Genomic DNA, 17051 nt, shown 5'->3' on the forward strand with positions numbered 1-17051 from the left:
ATATTATTAATTAAAAAATTATAGTGAAGTGGCCGCATACGTTTCTAAAAGTGGTGTTTTAATAACTACTTTACTACTAAACTAAAACTAAAAATAAGTATTTCAAAAGTTATTTCGCTTTTGTCCTTTTATAATAAAATATCAATATACAATAATAAATTCCACCCACTTTTGACTTAAACACATATATTATATAAAATTGTTTTTAGTTTTTAATAGACTTTTAATCTATTAGGTAATATGTTTAAATCAAATAAATTTTGATACATAAATATTCGTATTAAATAACAATTTATATTATTGGCCGTGGAAAATTTAATCATTACGCGAAGTTTTCTTTAATAATTGTAAAAGTCTTTTGTATTATTGCAACAAAATAAAAAAAATTTGTTTTCTTTGTTTTGGTATGACATAGATTTACATTTTTTATGGGAAATATTTAATGGAGTTCAAAATATATGTATACAAAAAAGTTAATCTTGTGTGGTTTAAAAAAAAAAATTATGTGTGTAGAATTCAACACCCTAATGTTTAAATTAAAAAAAAAATTTAAGTATGCATTAAATTATATATATAATTATCAGTTAAAATATCCAAAAACACATATTACAAAAATAAAGTTATTTCGAGCTCTCATGCTATATTATTATAGCACGTTTACACTACCGCAATTAGCACATTACTGCAATTAACTTTATATGTTGCAAAATTTTGATACAAAAACTTTCTTGTTAATTGGGTTAAATTAAAACAATTATTTCATAATTGGGAGAATGATATGTTGAAACATTCTAATGTTACGATGTTTTGTTCACTTGTATTGATACAAACAGAAAATATCACAAGGAATTATATCCAAAAATAAATTTAAATTAAAAATGCACAATAAAGTTTTGCTAATGTTAAATAGACAAATTAAAATGTAATATTATAATTGTTTAATTTTTTATGATTTGCTATCATTAGATATCTTCAACATTTTTGTGATATTTGCTTATCATTTGAATTTTATTTTTTGTTTCGTTATACTGTACTTTAGTCAGTTAAATTTAAACACAAATTTTATTATGCCGTTATAGTTAATTGTGGTCCAATAATTGTATAGTGTAAATATGATCTTAGAAGCACAAATGTCTCATTTCGGCATATGCTACATATATTGCCCTATTATAAAAATTTTTTATGTTAGCTTCTTATATAAACCCATTATTCGCCTTTGAGTTATAATTGTGATGTTGTTTCTTTTTTAAGTTTAATATATTTCGCTATGTTTTAATATTTGTTCTAAATATTACGATAAGTTCATTATAAATTCTTTCAATAATTGTCGATCATACTCCATTTCTATTGCTGTGACAGTAATTTCTTATTTGATTTTGTTGTTCTTAATGTACTAAAGATCTTAAAATGACCTGCATCTTTTTACTGAGTACTATATTTTTACAACGTTGTTTCCACTTCAATTGGTATATAACTTAGTACTTCTACGACTAACATTCAAAGTGGTGTATAATTACGTATTTCAAGGACTCCTCAGTCAATACTGTACTTTTACAGAAATTATTTTCTACAATGTTATTCGTATTTCAAATGGCATACAAAAAATAATTTAAGCTTATTATCTACAATATTTTTTAGCTGAAAAAAAAGATAATTCTTTACAATTCTTAATTTAATTGATTATTGAATTAATTTGCAAATTAAAGGATTATTGCTCAAATGCGTTTTGGGAGTAGTTTCCCTAAAGTCTAATCGACCATAACGATTGTTCTATTATCAGCAGCCGGTGCTACTAACTCATCTAACAATATGTACCCTTTTGAAAATGTGTAGAGCAACACACCTGGCATTGGTACTAGTGGATAAGACCTACCCTTTAGTAAATTGAATCTGTTTCTTTCGTTTAAAATTTAAAAATTCTTTAATGAATGTGGTTTTAAGTGGAGTTTAAACTTATTTCGTACCATTCGGATAGCTAGGTTTTAATTAATAAAAGTAATTGCCATAATTTTTTTATTTTAATTAGGAACTATATCAGATTGATTTCTTTCAATTATCATATAAATTATTGTTTAAAAATTTCTACAAAAACTTGATACGTGTTTCTTATTGTTAATAAAGTGTTTAATAAACTCATTTAAGCCGAATTAAGTTAAATCTTATTAGGTCGAAGTAATAATTAATTATAAATAAATTTATTTCATAATTTATATATGAAATGAATGAAAAAACGAAAACACTTGGGATATTTTTATATGTAACATAATTTAATAAAATAAATTAAATAAAAAAAAATATCTTTAAGTGATCAAATTATTTATTTTTATAAATTTTATATAAACTAAATAGAAAAAATACACAATTTAACACAATTTAATAAAATAAAAAATGAAAGAAAATTTATATATTTAAAACAATTTAATAAAAAATTATTTAAATAAATATGATTAAATAAATTATTAAATAAAAAATCATAATAATACTCCGTCCAGATGAAAAAGTCAAATAAACTTCTAAATGTCGGCGATATTTGTTTAGAAACTATATAATAATTTTGTTTTTTAACAAAATTTAATTAATTTAATTTTTAAATAAATTTAAAAAAAAACTAAAAACAATTTTTTAAAAAGTTTATTATTTAACCACTGGTCAATTAGCCCGTTAAAAAGCAAAATTATTATTAAAAATATTTTTTTATTAAAACAATAAATGATTAGAAAATATATAGTAAAAATAGAAAGAAAAACTAATTCATAATTTTTTTATGTTCAAGATTTACATAAACTTTTTTAAAACAGAAATATATAAAGACAAGGAAGACAGAAGACAAAATTGTAAATAAAATTAATTGTAAATAAAAGAACTTATTACTTAGCCCGTGTGCTAGTTCGAGTAAATTGAGGAAATTAGTAAATTATGTCGGTATGGCAGCGAATGTTGGTATTTACCAAAATTTCCAGTAGGGTAAATTAGATAAAAATTGGGTAAATTAGGTGTTACCATTGTGAAAATTTTATAAGATGTTTAATAAATAAATAAATAAATTTGAAAACTTTTAAACAAAAATAATAAACAAGTGCAATAAATAAATAAATAAATATTTACATAAGTGCAGTGCAAAAAATCTCTAGAAAATTTCAATTTACTTTATCTCAATTTACTTGAACTGGTCTTACTCTAACACGGCCTTACTAAAACTATAAAGAAAAGTTGTGATGAGTTCACATTATTCCAAAAAATAAATAATATAAGTTTCCTATAAATAATAAGTTTCCTATAAATAATAAGTTTCCTATTTAACATTCACATATGTCTTTTCCACAAATAATTACAAATATTAAAAATATTTTTTATTTTGATTTATTTAAGACTTATTTTTATAGAATTAGTGTCGACTTTAATACTTATGTGTTTTAAATTTTGCCGGGCTTTAAGTCGTGTTTTTAGATTTAATGTTTTATATAATAAATTATTAAACAAATATATAAAATATATAAAAATTTATAAAAAACCAACTTACGATTAAATAAGGATTATTTTTATATTAGAATATAAGATTACAACAGCTATAAAGAAAAGCTGTGAACTCATAATTATTCCAAAAATAATAAGTTTTCTATTTAATATTCCATGAAAATGATTATTTCAACAAATAATTACAAACATTAAAAATACTTTTTATTTTGATTTACGAGTATTTAAGGTTTATTTTTATAGAATGTTTGCTTAGTATCGACCTCAATACTTATGTGTTTTAAATTTTACCGGGCTTTAGTTCGTGTTTTTAGATTTATATTTTTATATAATAAATTATAAAACAAATATATAATATATATAAAAATGAAACTTACGATTAAGATTACTACAACTATAAAGAGAAGGTGTGAACTCATAATTATTCCAAAAAATAAATAGTTTTTTATTTAACATTTACAAAGCCTTTTCAGCAAATAATTATAAACATTGAAAATTTTTTTTATTTATATTATATATACCTATATCAGATATTATAGATATGATAATATATATAGATATTGTGGATATGTAGATATTATATTAGAATATAAGATTAGTTCGTTATTAATTTAGAATACGTCACGCTGTAAAATGTTGGGCTATTAATTGATTTTCCGCTGATTAATTATTCCACAATCTTTAACGAGTGCCTGCCTTCAATATTCTTCCTTTACTATCAACAATTATATTTTAATTTCACATTTTTTAAATTTAAAATTAAATTCTGTAAAATTATTTATTGTTATAAATTTTGTTATTACTTTTACGCTAAACCTTTAAATTGACGTTTATCTCCTCAATAGTCTAAATTATTTTGCTCACTCACAACAGACATGGATTTGCAACGCTAATTTTAAGCCTACCTAATTCCATACTACCAAATTACTATTTGCACATGTTTGGACACACTTTTGCGCGTAAACATACAGAAGAGAGAGCACAAGTGGCATCTCTGGTTGGAAAAATGGTAGTAGTGCAAGTCAAATAGTGAGCGAAGCAGCTTGCTCAGTTTCGTTGGCGGATTACACAAAAATTTATTAAAACGGAAATAAACATAAATAAAAATAAAAACAAAAATCAAAACAATATATTTATTGTTATTGCACAATTAAAAATAAAGATATTTATTTATTTATTAATATTAATGTATGTATGATTTAAATTTCTGCTAAGTGACTGACAAAAAAAATAATTGTGAATACAGCGCAGCGCAGTTGACGTAAAGTACAAAAAAAAAACAAGAAAAAAAAAACAAGAAACAAAAACAAGAAGCGGAGGAGTCAACGGCAGTGGAGCGCCAAAATAAAAAAAAAATAAGAATAATTCCAATTCAAAAGAAAAATAAAACAAAATAAATTGAATTTGTATTGTATAATAAAAGAAAGCAAAATGAGTGATACATTTGAGAAAAGAAAAAAATGCTAAAGGAAAAAAAAACCATTTTTGTGTGTATCCGAACGAGCAAAATTTTCATACGCCGCTACGACAATAGTTTTCCCAATGCAGTTTGTAATTCAGGCATGGTGACGTCTAATAAAATACATAAATTTTAGTTGTTTTATTATGAGAATTAATTAAAGTTTTTAAAAGTACAAAACTATTATGAATTATTTACAGCGGACAAACTAAAACGTAGTGCTTAGAGTTTTGAAGTGCGTTTAAGAAAAAGTCTTGGAAATATTTTTTTCCCCTTTTTAATGCACAAATCATATTAAATTATCAAGAAAAAAAAAAAATACAGTCTGCTTCAATTCCTGGTAAGTTAATTATCTTTTAACTCCCATGTGTGTGTAATTAAGATTAATATAACATTAAAATAATTAATTGTGCTTTAAAAATTGCCCACAGTTTGCCTTGTGAAAATTTTTATATTAAATGTGATTCTGTTTATTAATTAAATTCACAGACAATATTTTTATTAACTTTTTTTCTTGGATCAAAGTTCAAAATATGAAAACTTAATTATTTATATTGTAATGGTAATTATAATTAAATACATCTATTAACTTATGATTTGCATAAGCAGCAGACTGTAGAAGAGAGAAGGTTGTCGGTTGGAGGCGGAGTGTTTGTGTTGTAAGATTTTAGTTTATTTAATTTTTCCCAGACTTTTAATTATTAAAGCAATATTCAAATCATTAAATTTTAATTTCTGCTTAAAAACAAACATAAGTATTCCATTTATAATTTAAAATAATACATAAAATTACTACTTAATAATATGAATTCTAATTATGTGTACAAACTGTGCTAACAATTGCTAGGAAACCTGATATAAGCTGTCCCCAAAGTCAGTGGTCTTTCACCGATACTATTTAACACCCAAACTGCTAGACTGCTTGACTCCCCGAGGGAGTCAACATCATATCCTATGCCAAAGATTGCATAACTGTAGCTACAAGTCAGACACCCACATTATAACGCCTAGAAAATACTCTTATCAATATATTTAAATTAACCTCCAATGAGGCCATAAGGTAAAAATCGCCACACGAAAATTTTTCAACTTTTTGTATAGACGCCAAACAAAAACTAATCATACGATATGAGGTAAATTTTGACAGAATATGTATAATAGTGTTGCCAGCGTGAAAATAAAAAAAAATTTGCCGATTGGACAAGCACGGGAATTCAAAAATAGGCCTCTCGTTTTTGTTTGATCACAAGGTATGTGTCTCAAGACACAATGTAAAATACTCTTAGATAAATACTAAATGTGTGTTAAGGATTATCTAAAATCATGTAATCCTAGCTTTAGAGAAACTTTGTAAATGAAATTTAAATCAACAAAACAAAAATTTGAAAACCTTTCCTATTCCGCTTCATTCTTTAGTGATAAAATCTTCACTTATCACCAATAAAATCTGCCGCCACCTTCATTACTTTCTAGACTACAGAAGTATGCTTGGCTCTACCAATCAATACCGGTGAATTGAGGATCCTCACCAACGTATTGTAACTCCCAGGGATCTGTGTAGCAGGTGACGTAAAAGGATTTACATGAGAAATACGTGGGTTAGATTGTGGATGGGTATTAGTTGTATGAGAGGGGATGGAAATATTAGAAAGTGAGAGTGGATTGTGGAATTGCATAAATCTGGGTGTCGTACTCAAAAACATGTTGACATTTTCTATACATGCCGTGGCGGTTTGCAGTCGATTAAAATTTTCTAATAATGTATTAAAAGCTCTCGCAGGCTGTTCATGGTGTAAGGATAAAGAAACTTTGCTGGACACATACAAAGTAATAAGATGTTCTATTGTTTTCTATACAGTTCCAGTATAGACCCCACAAATTTGCGAAATTCAATGGAATAATATTATGAACTGTATCAAGAATAATAAAACAAAATAAAAATATTAAGAATACGGATTTGTGAATCCGTATGCCATTGTATGTTGACCATATTCAGGCAGAATCTAAAATAGTTCTTGTAAAAGAGCATAACCAACTGCAATCGATGAAAACTTCAATTGCAACATAAAATTTCCACACCAAGATGCATTTATCGAATCCTTTCTTCATATCATGGATATATCGACACGTGTTACAATTGAACTAACATCAGTGAGGTCATATATAAATGTAAATTAATAGCTCTCTATAGAGCTGCACTAGTTACTTTACAGTTGAATCCAATTAAATCATGTCAATTACCTTTCATTATTTTTTTTAAATTACACATATTTCACATTTTAAAGTTCAAAGATTTCCCATATAAAATATATAATAATAATATAATAATTTTTTTTTTCTAACGACAGTCTGACAAGATGCAATTGTAATCGTAAAGAACTTGTAGAAAAAATTAATCGGAAAAGTATACAAATTTAAATTATTATAATTAAATTTGGACTTTGACTTGACTATCTCTGTTTTTATTAATCAAAAATATTTTTTGAAATTATTTTAGTTCTATTAACCATTATTTTTATGTTGAATTTGATAACAAAAAGTACACCTGTTCGGGAATCCCCTATTGCGAATTACCGATTTACTATATACATCTGTTTGTCGTTTCTTCTATTTTTCGGGCCGGAAATCAATTTATTTTATATTATAATAATAATGTTAGTATAATGTTAGTAGTAGTATTAATAGTTGAAGTGGGGTCAATAGCCTTTTGTTTACAATTTTTTTTTTTATTATTTTATAAAATTTTTATTCTTTATATTTCAACACATATTTACTCATAGTTTTATCGAAATTTTGCTGATTCTTGAATTTTTAATTATAATTTAATAAACAAATAATACAAATCACACTGCAGTGTTGGATGTACATCTTTAAATGATTCCCAAATGTTCTATAACTATTTCAATTATTTTCTTCTAGAGAGGTTTCAAACAGTAGTGAACTTTAACAACAAACATTTTTTTATATTATTTTTAACTAAGTGAATTTTTCGCTGACCAAAAATACCCATTACCTATTTTCAAATACCCATCATCAGTGATTTTGGAATTATGTCTTATTTTTAATTATTTGTAAATAATTTTGGTGTTTGTAGTCTTAAAAAATGTATTTTCTTCTATTTAAATTAAAATTATGTTTTGGATGTATTAATAAAAAATCATGGATTCGTATGGCATCTTATATGCTTAAGTTTCTGGGGACATACTCAGTAATATCACCAGTATTAGCATTAGGCATACTTTTTTTTAGCTTGATTTTTCCTTTTCCAGCCATTATTACGAGTATTTGTGGATTTAAAACGACTTTCTTTGCTAATTGTAGAGGATTCGTTATTTTCTTCAACTGAGTAACTATGGTATCTTAGTCTCTTATGAAAAATTGTTCTATCTTATATCTCTTAATTCCAACCTCTAGTCTCTGTCAGATAGCTCCTTTACAGCTTTTTCTATGTTTTCAATCGATTCCTTCAAGTATGGTGAATTTATTTTTTTTGTTTTTTTTTTGGGTAATCTTCTTCATGGTCTGCGTATTTGAATTGTCCTAGGTCCAAGTATATAATCCTTTACTTCCAGATCACATTTGTCATTATACCTTAATTTCAAAACACTATAGTTTTTTCTCACTATGTTCCAAAGTAGTCTTAATATTTTTTATGCAAAAGCATCTTGAGTTTAGATATCGATCGTGACTATAAAGACTAAGTAGATATTACTTTATCTGGAATCTATTAGTCTCTATTGGGTATATGTATATCAAATCTTAAAAATTTCTTACGTATATTTATTTTATGGGTATATGTAAAAATAGTTGGTGGCAATTAAATATTATATTTCCTTTAAAGAAATTTAAAAATTATTTTACTTTAAGTTTCATCATAAATCGTTGCTATATTTTACTGTTTGAATATATATATATATATATATGTATGTATATGTAAAAATATATTTAATGCATTCATGCAAGTATATACCTGTATATGTATACATTCCATATACCTTATATGTTTGGTTTGAAATTAATATTCATATGTTATATGTATATTCACAGTATTTATTTAAATAACTCAATATTTTATTTGGACAAAAACTATTTAAATTTCATTGAAGTGATTGACGATTTGGTCAAACAACTTCAATTGCAGCATTTCTTCGCGAAAATGTATCTCAGCATTTTAGCAAAATACAGACAAGTTTCTTGCTGTTGTTGCCTGCCTGCCTGCCTGCTTGCCTGCCTTCCTGCCTGCCACAGTTGAGGCAGCGACATGTGAGAGTGCTCCATTAAATTGGTATTTTCTTCCCTGTCTTGTATATTCGGTTCGGTTCGCTGCTGCGCAACAATCCAACATGAAACGAATAAAAATATAAATGATACAAAATTTTACAATAGAGAAGACAAATATAAAAAGTAATAAAAACAATATTAAAAAGCACTAAACTCATGGCAGCACAACATACTCAACTTCGACTCAAGTTGGCTTTACATGCTCTGCGTCACCTTTTCTCTTGGAATTTTTCTTCAGCCAATTTACCGCGTTTCCACTTCGCAGTAAAAACTTGGATGTACACCATCGCCTCTTTTCCGAATCGTGATTGTGTTTTTGCATACAACCTTTTGGTTGTAACTGGCATTTACTTAAAGTGTTTGGTATCGTATCTACTGGTAGATAAACCAAAATTTAGTAATTATGCAGTATTTCAACTTTTTGCTCAATTAAATTAACTGCTAAACTGATACAAGCGTATCTCATATAAATTATGGTAACTAAAACACTAAAACCAAAAAAAAAACCAAAAAAATTATGCATTTTTTAATTACATAATATCTGTATAATATATTTAACCAAATTTTAACAGTAATATATTTCACTTAAAATTAATTTAATTACATTTTAATACGACTGTGTAAAAACTCCAAAAATTAATTATTGTAAATCAGTAAAATGGGCGCCATTAACTATTATGGACTCTTTTTTTTTTTTTGCAATTTAAATTTATGCATCAGCTGCTAATAGATCTATATTTGTATGAAAATCCAAAATGTATAGATAGATACATGTATGTATTTGTATATACTCGAATTTTTTTTAGGACAACGGCAATGAAGGATAAGTCTTACGACACTATTTTTGTCATAGTTATTGTATTACATTTACAATTCTCAAGGACTTATCATTTTAACGGATTTTTTCACTTAATGGGAATCCTAAACTCAATATTTCTTAAAACGATATTTAAAATAAAAATAAATCTAATAAAAAATATTAAAAGATTATACATTATATTATAAATTGAATACTTTTTATAATGCTTACATAAGTCTTAAGAAATATAAATATATATTGGATAAGTAGTATAAATATATATTTTTATATATTAAATATACAATATATTATGTGGAGTCTTTTCCGAGTTAGCATTTTTACTCTATGATGACTGGGGGGTTTCTGCAGAGTCCCACCCATCTCACTGACTACTTTGAGTATTCCTCATAGTCTTCGTGATTATTCAATGATTGATCTAAGATCTGCGTACTGCCTCGTGCGGTTAGTGATTACTCTAAGATTAGATAGTGGTAAGTAGGATAGCTTGTCAATTTTCGCATATAGCTTCACAGCTCTGTCCTTATTTTTGACCGGATCTATTCTAAGATCTCTTAGCATGTCATTCGTGCGGATGTACCATGGCACTTTGAAGAGCCTTCGGAGAGTCTGGCTTTGAGCGAGAGAAGTGTTATCTGATACCTGTGATTATGTGCAATATCTCTCATACAAAAATTAAGCCGATATATATATGCGCTTAAAGTATAACACAGTCATCGTGATGCATTTGCCTTTCTGTTTTATGAATGTATTACTGGCTGGCTAAAGCAAGGCTTAGACTTGCTGGACCTATAGCGAATTTTAGTAGTTAAGATCTGTATGTTTGTGTACCATTAACAAATTTTAAGAAATAGTTCACGGCAGTATCCCATTGTACCAATTTCACTATTGATTACAGAAAACCCGTTAAAGCTTTGTGAACAAAGTCCAGAACTAAATCTAGAGAAGAGCTTTTAATATGTTCTGGTGACAGAAATTCCTTATGAAAGTTGCAACCTGTAAGTATTTGGTTTAAATATTAACTAGTGTTATACAGTTCCTTCAATGGAATCATAATAAAAATTTGGCTTATATTTCATAGAGTATGTCTCATCATCGACTTCATAGGTATTAATGTTATGTTACCTGTATTTCTCTTTTTTCAATATAAGTCATTTTTGTGGATCCCTTGGGATCGTCGGTATAACCTAATTTAACCTAATCATCAGTATTTATTGCACTGCCCTTTCTGTTTTAAACTTTTTTAAAAATATGTCTTTTCTTTTTTAATCGTCAGTGTAGTTCTGCAATTCCATTCGAACGCTAACATTTCTTGAGATATATACTATCATTTTTGGATAAAAAAATAATAGCAGTGATGTAATTAAAATAAAAAGGTATAATTGTGATCATGATTACACTATCGTCGTTGTAAAAATAATAATATCTTGCATTTATATCTAAATTTATTTTTTTTAAATTTCTTAAAATTTTTATTACATTTTGTTTCGATTCAGTTTCGTTTTTCTGTCAAAAATAATATTTCAAATAACTGTGATACAATCTCTCACACCCGCATAAGAAATTGTTTGCGTTCCCTTTTTTGTTTGAGCTATTGAACGGGCTGAAGAACGATTAGAGAAGGTACTAAAATATTATTGGAACTGCAACAACACACGAAACTGCAATATTTGTAATTATTTTTGGAACTGCATGAGCATCAAGAACGGTAGAGGATATGCATTCATCAGTACTAGCAACTCACCTACAATAAATAATCGATGAGCATGGAATAGTAGCAGATGTACATATAAATCGACATTCTATGCAAGTTACAACGTACAAAATATTTCAAACAGATATGCGACAACTCTAAACGATAAATGTTGTATAAAAATCACACTGGTATTCAATCATTCCACCACCATCCAACTGTGTTCATCTCTATCACTTTTGTTTCCTGTAGAACGTGTGTCACGCAGCCATCAAGTTATTTACACACAAACCTCCACTAACAGACTAACAGATGGATTTGCTTGTATTGAACTGTAAATATATATGAATGTTTGCATTGTACACAGTTTGTTGGATTATACACTGAATTTGTATGATGTATGAGGTATGTATCTAGGTATGCTTGCATACGTATGTATGCATGAACGTATATTTATTCATTAAAATCAGAATTCCAGTGATGTTGAATTTAAACGCGCTCATCAACCTCAACCTTCTGTCTTCGACATCCTTTACGTATGAACAAGCTTAAAATGAGCACTGATGAGTATGATTTAAAAAGGAATAAAAATTATTAACTATATGCGGTGACTGACTGGATTTACCACCAGCTAGTAGTGATGCTGTCGGTTTGTTTGTTGTTCTGCCACAGTTCCTGACTCTATACGCATAACTTCGTTACGTTTATGATTGTTGGTGGATGTATACTTCAGTACACATGGGCTATAATTAAATTTATGCAACTGTTTGTAATATCCATTGTCAAAGATGAGCATTTCCTATGTGGTCTAATTGCTAAATATATGTAAAGTTGTATTTTTAATACCTTTATTGGCTACAATGATGTACCCTCAAATCCTCAATATAACTAATAAATTTATAATTTCCACGAATAACTGTGTCTGCATCATAATTTTAACGTATTTCAGTGCAAAAAATGTTACCCAGCAACTGAAAATTTCATCAACTAATTCCAATTAGTTTAGTTAATCAAACAAAAGTTAAATTGAAATATTTGAAAGCGGTCCAACAAAAAAGTTATTATTGATATATATCAAATCAATATTTTGTGCAGTACTAAAATGATAACTTTTATCTAAAAGCGGTTTTTAATATATATTTATATATATATATATATATAATAATATATAGTGTTGCCTCGCACTATGAGAAGAACAAAGCTTAAAACATCTTTCAAATAATCCTTCTTCACTCTCTCCGAGTTATATTAAAAAGAGTAGACGTGAAAATTGCCCAACAGCCGGTACTGCGGCCAGAAGAGACCTATTGTACCAGTTTCACTATTGATTAAACAAAGCCCCTTAAAGCTTTGTGAATAAAGTCTAGAACTAAATCTAGAGAAGAGTTCTTAATCTGTTCTGGTGACAGAAATTCTTTATGAAACAGGTTTCTTCTGTGCGTTATTAAAGCTGGACAGTCACAAAGAATGTGCATGGTCGTTTCCTCATCTTCGAGGCATAATCTGCATTCCGAGTTAGCAGATAATTGTAGTTTATGAAGCTGATATTTCAGACCATAATGACCTGTAATGAAACCCGTTATCAACCTTAAATTACATTTTGAGAATCATTCGTTTCTAAAAGTTTCTGACAGATTGAAAAAGTCGTTAAATTAAAACTTCTTCCATTTATTATTTGACATTTATAGTTTTTTTAAAATCATCTTAATTAGTTATAAGTATAATCTATAAGTATAAGTATAATCTATAATCTATAAGTATAATAATCTGGCAATAATTCCTTTTAAATCGGAAAAAAGATCACCATTGTGTTCTGAAAACGTAATTTTCTCTTTTATCGACTGTTGTGGTAACTTTCATGCTGTCAGAGTGTTTTATGTTGTATCGATCAAAATTTAATATACTGTTTTTATGTGTAATAGTTTTCTCTTTAAAGAGTTTCGCAGAGACTTTAAAATGTTGACGTTTGGTCAACGACTTGTAGATCCTAACAACTGAATTAGTCAGCGGGCTTGTTGCGAAGTTTCTGACGTTCTGACAAAAAAAAAGTTTGGCGCCTTAAGGGAGAGGGATGTCGTAATAGCTGTGATTAAAACAAAGACATAAGAGGGTAGTATGACTATTAAATTCTTTCATTGGATGTGGTGCTGCATTTTCAAATCGGGTGCTGCAAACCTAAGAACAACAGAAGTGTTAGATAGATCTCGCTCCCCCCTAAATAGAATATAATATCCAAACGTATAGTTTTAATTGGTACTTTCAGAACTGCTTGGAATTCTAATAGGGTGTTCATTGGTGCTTTCTCTTGTTATATAGATCTTGCTCTCTACTGAAGACAAGACTATATCCAAATGTATAGTTTTAATGGGTACCGGAGAAACTCTTTGGAATTGCGATGGGGATTTATTGGCGCATTATCTTGATACGTGTGTTAAGAATACCGGTGTGTTAAGCTTTCACTGCAATATAAAGCACTCTGGACTTCTGCTCCCGGCACATTTTTTAGTACTCCATACGTTTCTGTTGCAATTTCATCGAATGTTGAACAGAATTTAAAAATCAGAAAATTAATCACTATATCTCTGAATTAAAAAATTATGTCAATAAACCACTTAATATGGACCATGGCTTTTTTGCGATATTTATGAGACTTTGTTCCACTGAACCTTTGTATAAAACATATTTTCTTAATAATTTCTTATCACAATTTTGGATTCAATGTCCAAACACTTATTACATTTTTATACATTATAAATTTCAATATTTTCACCTAGAAATGCATGTATTCCCTGTCATACATCTTTATATAAACCTAAAAACAAATCATGTAGAGAAGTTATCTACTCCAATTTTTTTCTTTTTCGTCTTCTTATATGTATCGAAGTGCTATTCCATGCATGCATGTACTCTTATAACGTGGCGCTGTGGCCATCCGAATCGAGTGTTTTAGCACTTACGGAAAGAGTGAACTTCTTGTTTTAGCAAATGTATTCAACCGTACACAGTCCACAGAACACAGTCGTATAAAGCGTAAAGTATAAAGTATAAAGTTCGAATGTAAGAACTTCGAAGCGTGCTGGCTGGCGGACTTGGTATTGCATTATTTTTCTTTGTGTAACTTTTTTGACTGTTGTTCCTGTTGTTGGTAATGCCAATTCACTAAACATTGTCAAGTACGAATAGACACTTCTCCTTGTTATGTCCCGCATATGAGAGTGTATGCATATATGTGTACACATGTACTTAACATATAGACCATAAAATATTGTTGTTGCTGTTGTTGTTGTTTTCTCGTTTCCATCTATTTTCCATTGCGATTACAAGTATTCACCCCAGCGTCCGAAGATTCATAGTAGTGAAGTCGTACTTTCTGTATCTGTAAAGTGCAGATGGCGCTGCCGGTGTCGTTGATGTCGTCGCTGCCATCGTTGTAACATTTTAGATTTATGTGCAAAGTAAAATTTTAAAATCATAAAAATGAGCACACATTGACGATTGTTGGATGAAACTTTGCTGTGTGCACTGTGTGGCTGTACTGGCTATGCCAACAAAACTATATATATTGTAAATTAAGGGGCATTAAGAGAGTGGGCGAATAACGAATATCACAGGACAAACAGAAAAGTGAAGTTCAACTAATTTCCTCAAACCATTTCGTTTAGCCATTACGTTAAGAAATTGTATATTTTTCCCACAGTTTTCTTCGTAAATGATGTGGTGTTTATATTGTTTGAGCAGCTATTGTTGTTGCTATTATTCCGTACTTGTAGATATATAGGTTCGCTGGGGAGCTAGTGGTAGAAGGCAGCAAATGTGTAAAAAATAGACGTAGAATTATGGATACACACAAAAAGTTTTACTTTGCAATACAAAAATACACAAAACGTTTAAAATCCTACAATTCGAAAGTCAAATTTGTTTTTTCAACTTAAATAAAAGTTAAACTTTTTACTGGAAATTACTGGAAACTAAAACATACGCCAATTAATATTGTTATTTAATAAATACATATGCTTATGTTAATTTAATATATGGAATTCGTTTAAAAATGGATATAAGTATGCTAATATCATATATTTATTTCCTTAAAATACGAAATAAATATATAATTAGACATATACTTAGACTGCTTGTCCTGTGTTTTAAAAATTACAAAACGACATTGAGAGAAGTAGTCGCTATAGGATGATATGTCAGTAAGTGTTTCAATCTAGCTATTTTAGTTTAGCTATTTTAATCCAGCAATTTCAATCCACGTATTTTAATTTACCTGTTCTAATCTAGCAGTTTTAATCTAGCTATCTCAATCCAGTTATTTTAATTCTGCTATTTTAATCCATGTATTTTAATCTAGCTGTTTCAATCTAGCTATTTTAATTTAGCTATTCCAATCTAGCTATTTTAATCCAGCTATTTCGATCCAGCTATTACAATAAAGCTATTCAATCTAGCTAATTTAATCGAGCTATTTCAATTTAGTTATTTAAATCCAGCTATTTTAAAACAGCTAATTCAATCCAGCTATTTCAATATAGCATTTTTAACCTAGCTAATTCCATTCAGGTACTTCAATCGTTATTTTATTCCAGTTACTTCGATCAAGCTATTCCAACTCAGCTATTTCAATTTAATTATTTTAATTAGGCTATTTCAATCCAAGTATTACAATCTACGGAGTTTTGTAGATTCAGCTATTAAGAGCTGTATCTATACGCTAAATACTAATATAGCTTACTAGTAATTTAGTTTAAAGCGGCCTTACCGACCTGACGGTAAGCTGTTATTCTTCAAAATAACTTATGGTTTTTACACGTTGTTGTGCTAATATTATTGTTAAGGGATTTGGCACTGCGACTATTGTGTCCCATTTCAGGTTTAGAGTAGGTCTCTAAGCGCTGTCGCGGCATTAAAAAGTAGTTTAGAGTCTACTATCCTTTTCCGTAAGAAAATACATTTCCAGGAGCCTATTCCATATGTACATTAGTGCAAGCCATTCTATTAGCACAGTGCCTTGTTAGGATTTCTGTGTTGATTCTAAGTTTTTCTTTTGATAGGTTCATACTATCCTTATATCTCTTATTGTTATAGGTACCAATAACTGATTTCAATTGTGTTAATCCTGGTATATTATCCCTGTAATCCTTTTCGTTCTGGTTCTCCTTTATTTGTATGAGTGAAAGGAGCGTACTATATCCTAGTTAGTTAGTTAGTTGTGGTGGAGGGAGGACGAATCCTCCTCAATTAGCTAAGGATGAAAGCCGTTTTGAGTCCACAAAAACCTCGTAAAAGTGGGTAGTAGATAGAGGGTCAAACTAGAACCAACCAGA

At 28.4% G+C, this 17051-nt stretch overlaps 1 protein-coding gene across 9 annotated transcripts in view; it reads left to right on the forward strand.

The window, feature by feature from the left end:
• The window catches only part of LOC119679657 (bromodomain adjacent to zinc finger domain protein 2B), a 108626-nt gene that overhangs the window by 1293 nt on the left and 90282 nt on the right, over positions 1–17051 (forward strand). The window lies entirely within an intron of this gene.

This window comes from Teleopsis dalmanni, chromosome 2 (assembly GCF_002237135.1).
Source record: "Teleopsis dalmanni isolate 2A chromosome 2, ASM223713v2, whole genome shotgun sequence".
NCBI lineage: Eukaryota > Metazoa > Arthropoda > Insecta > Diptera > Diopsidae > Teleopsis > Teleopsis dalmanni.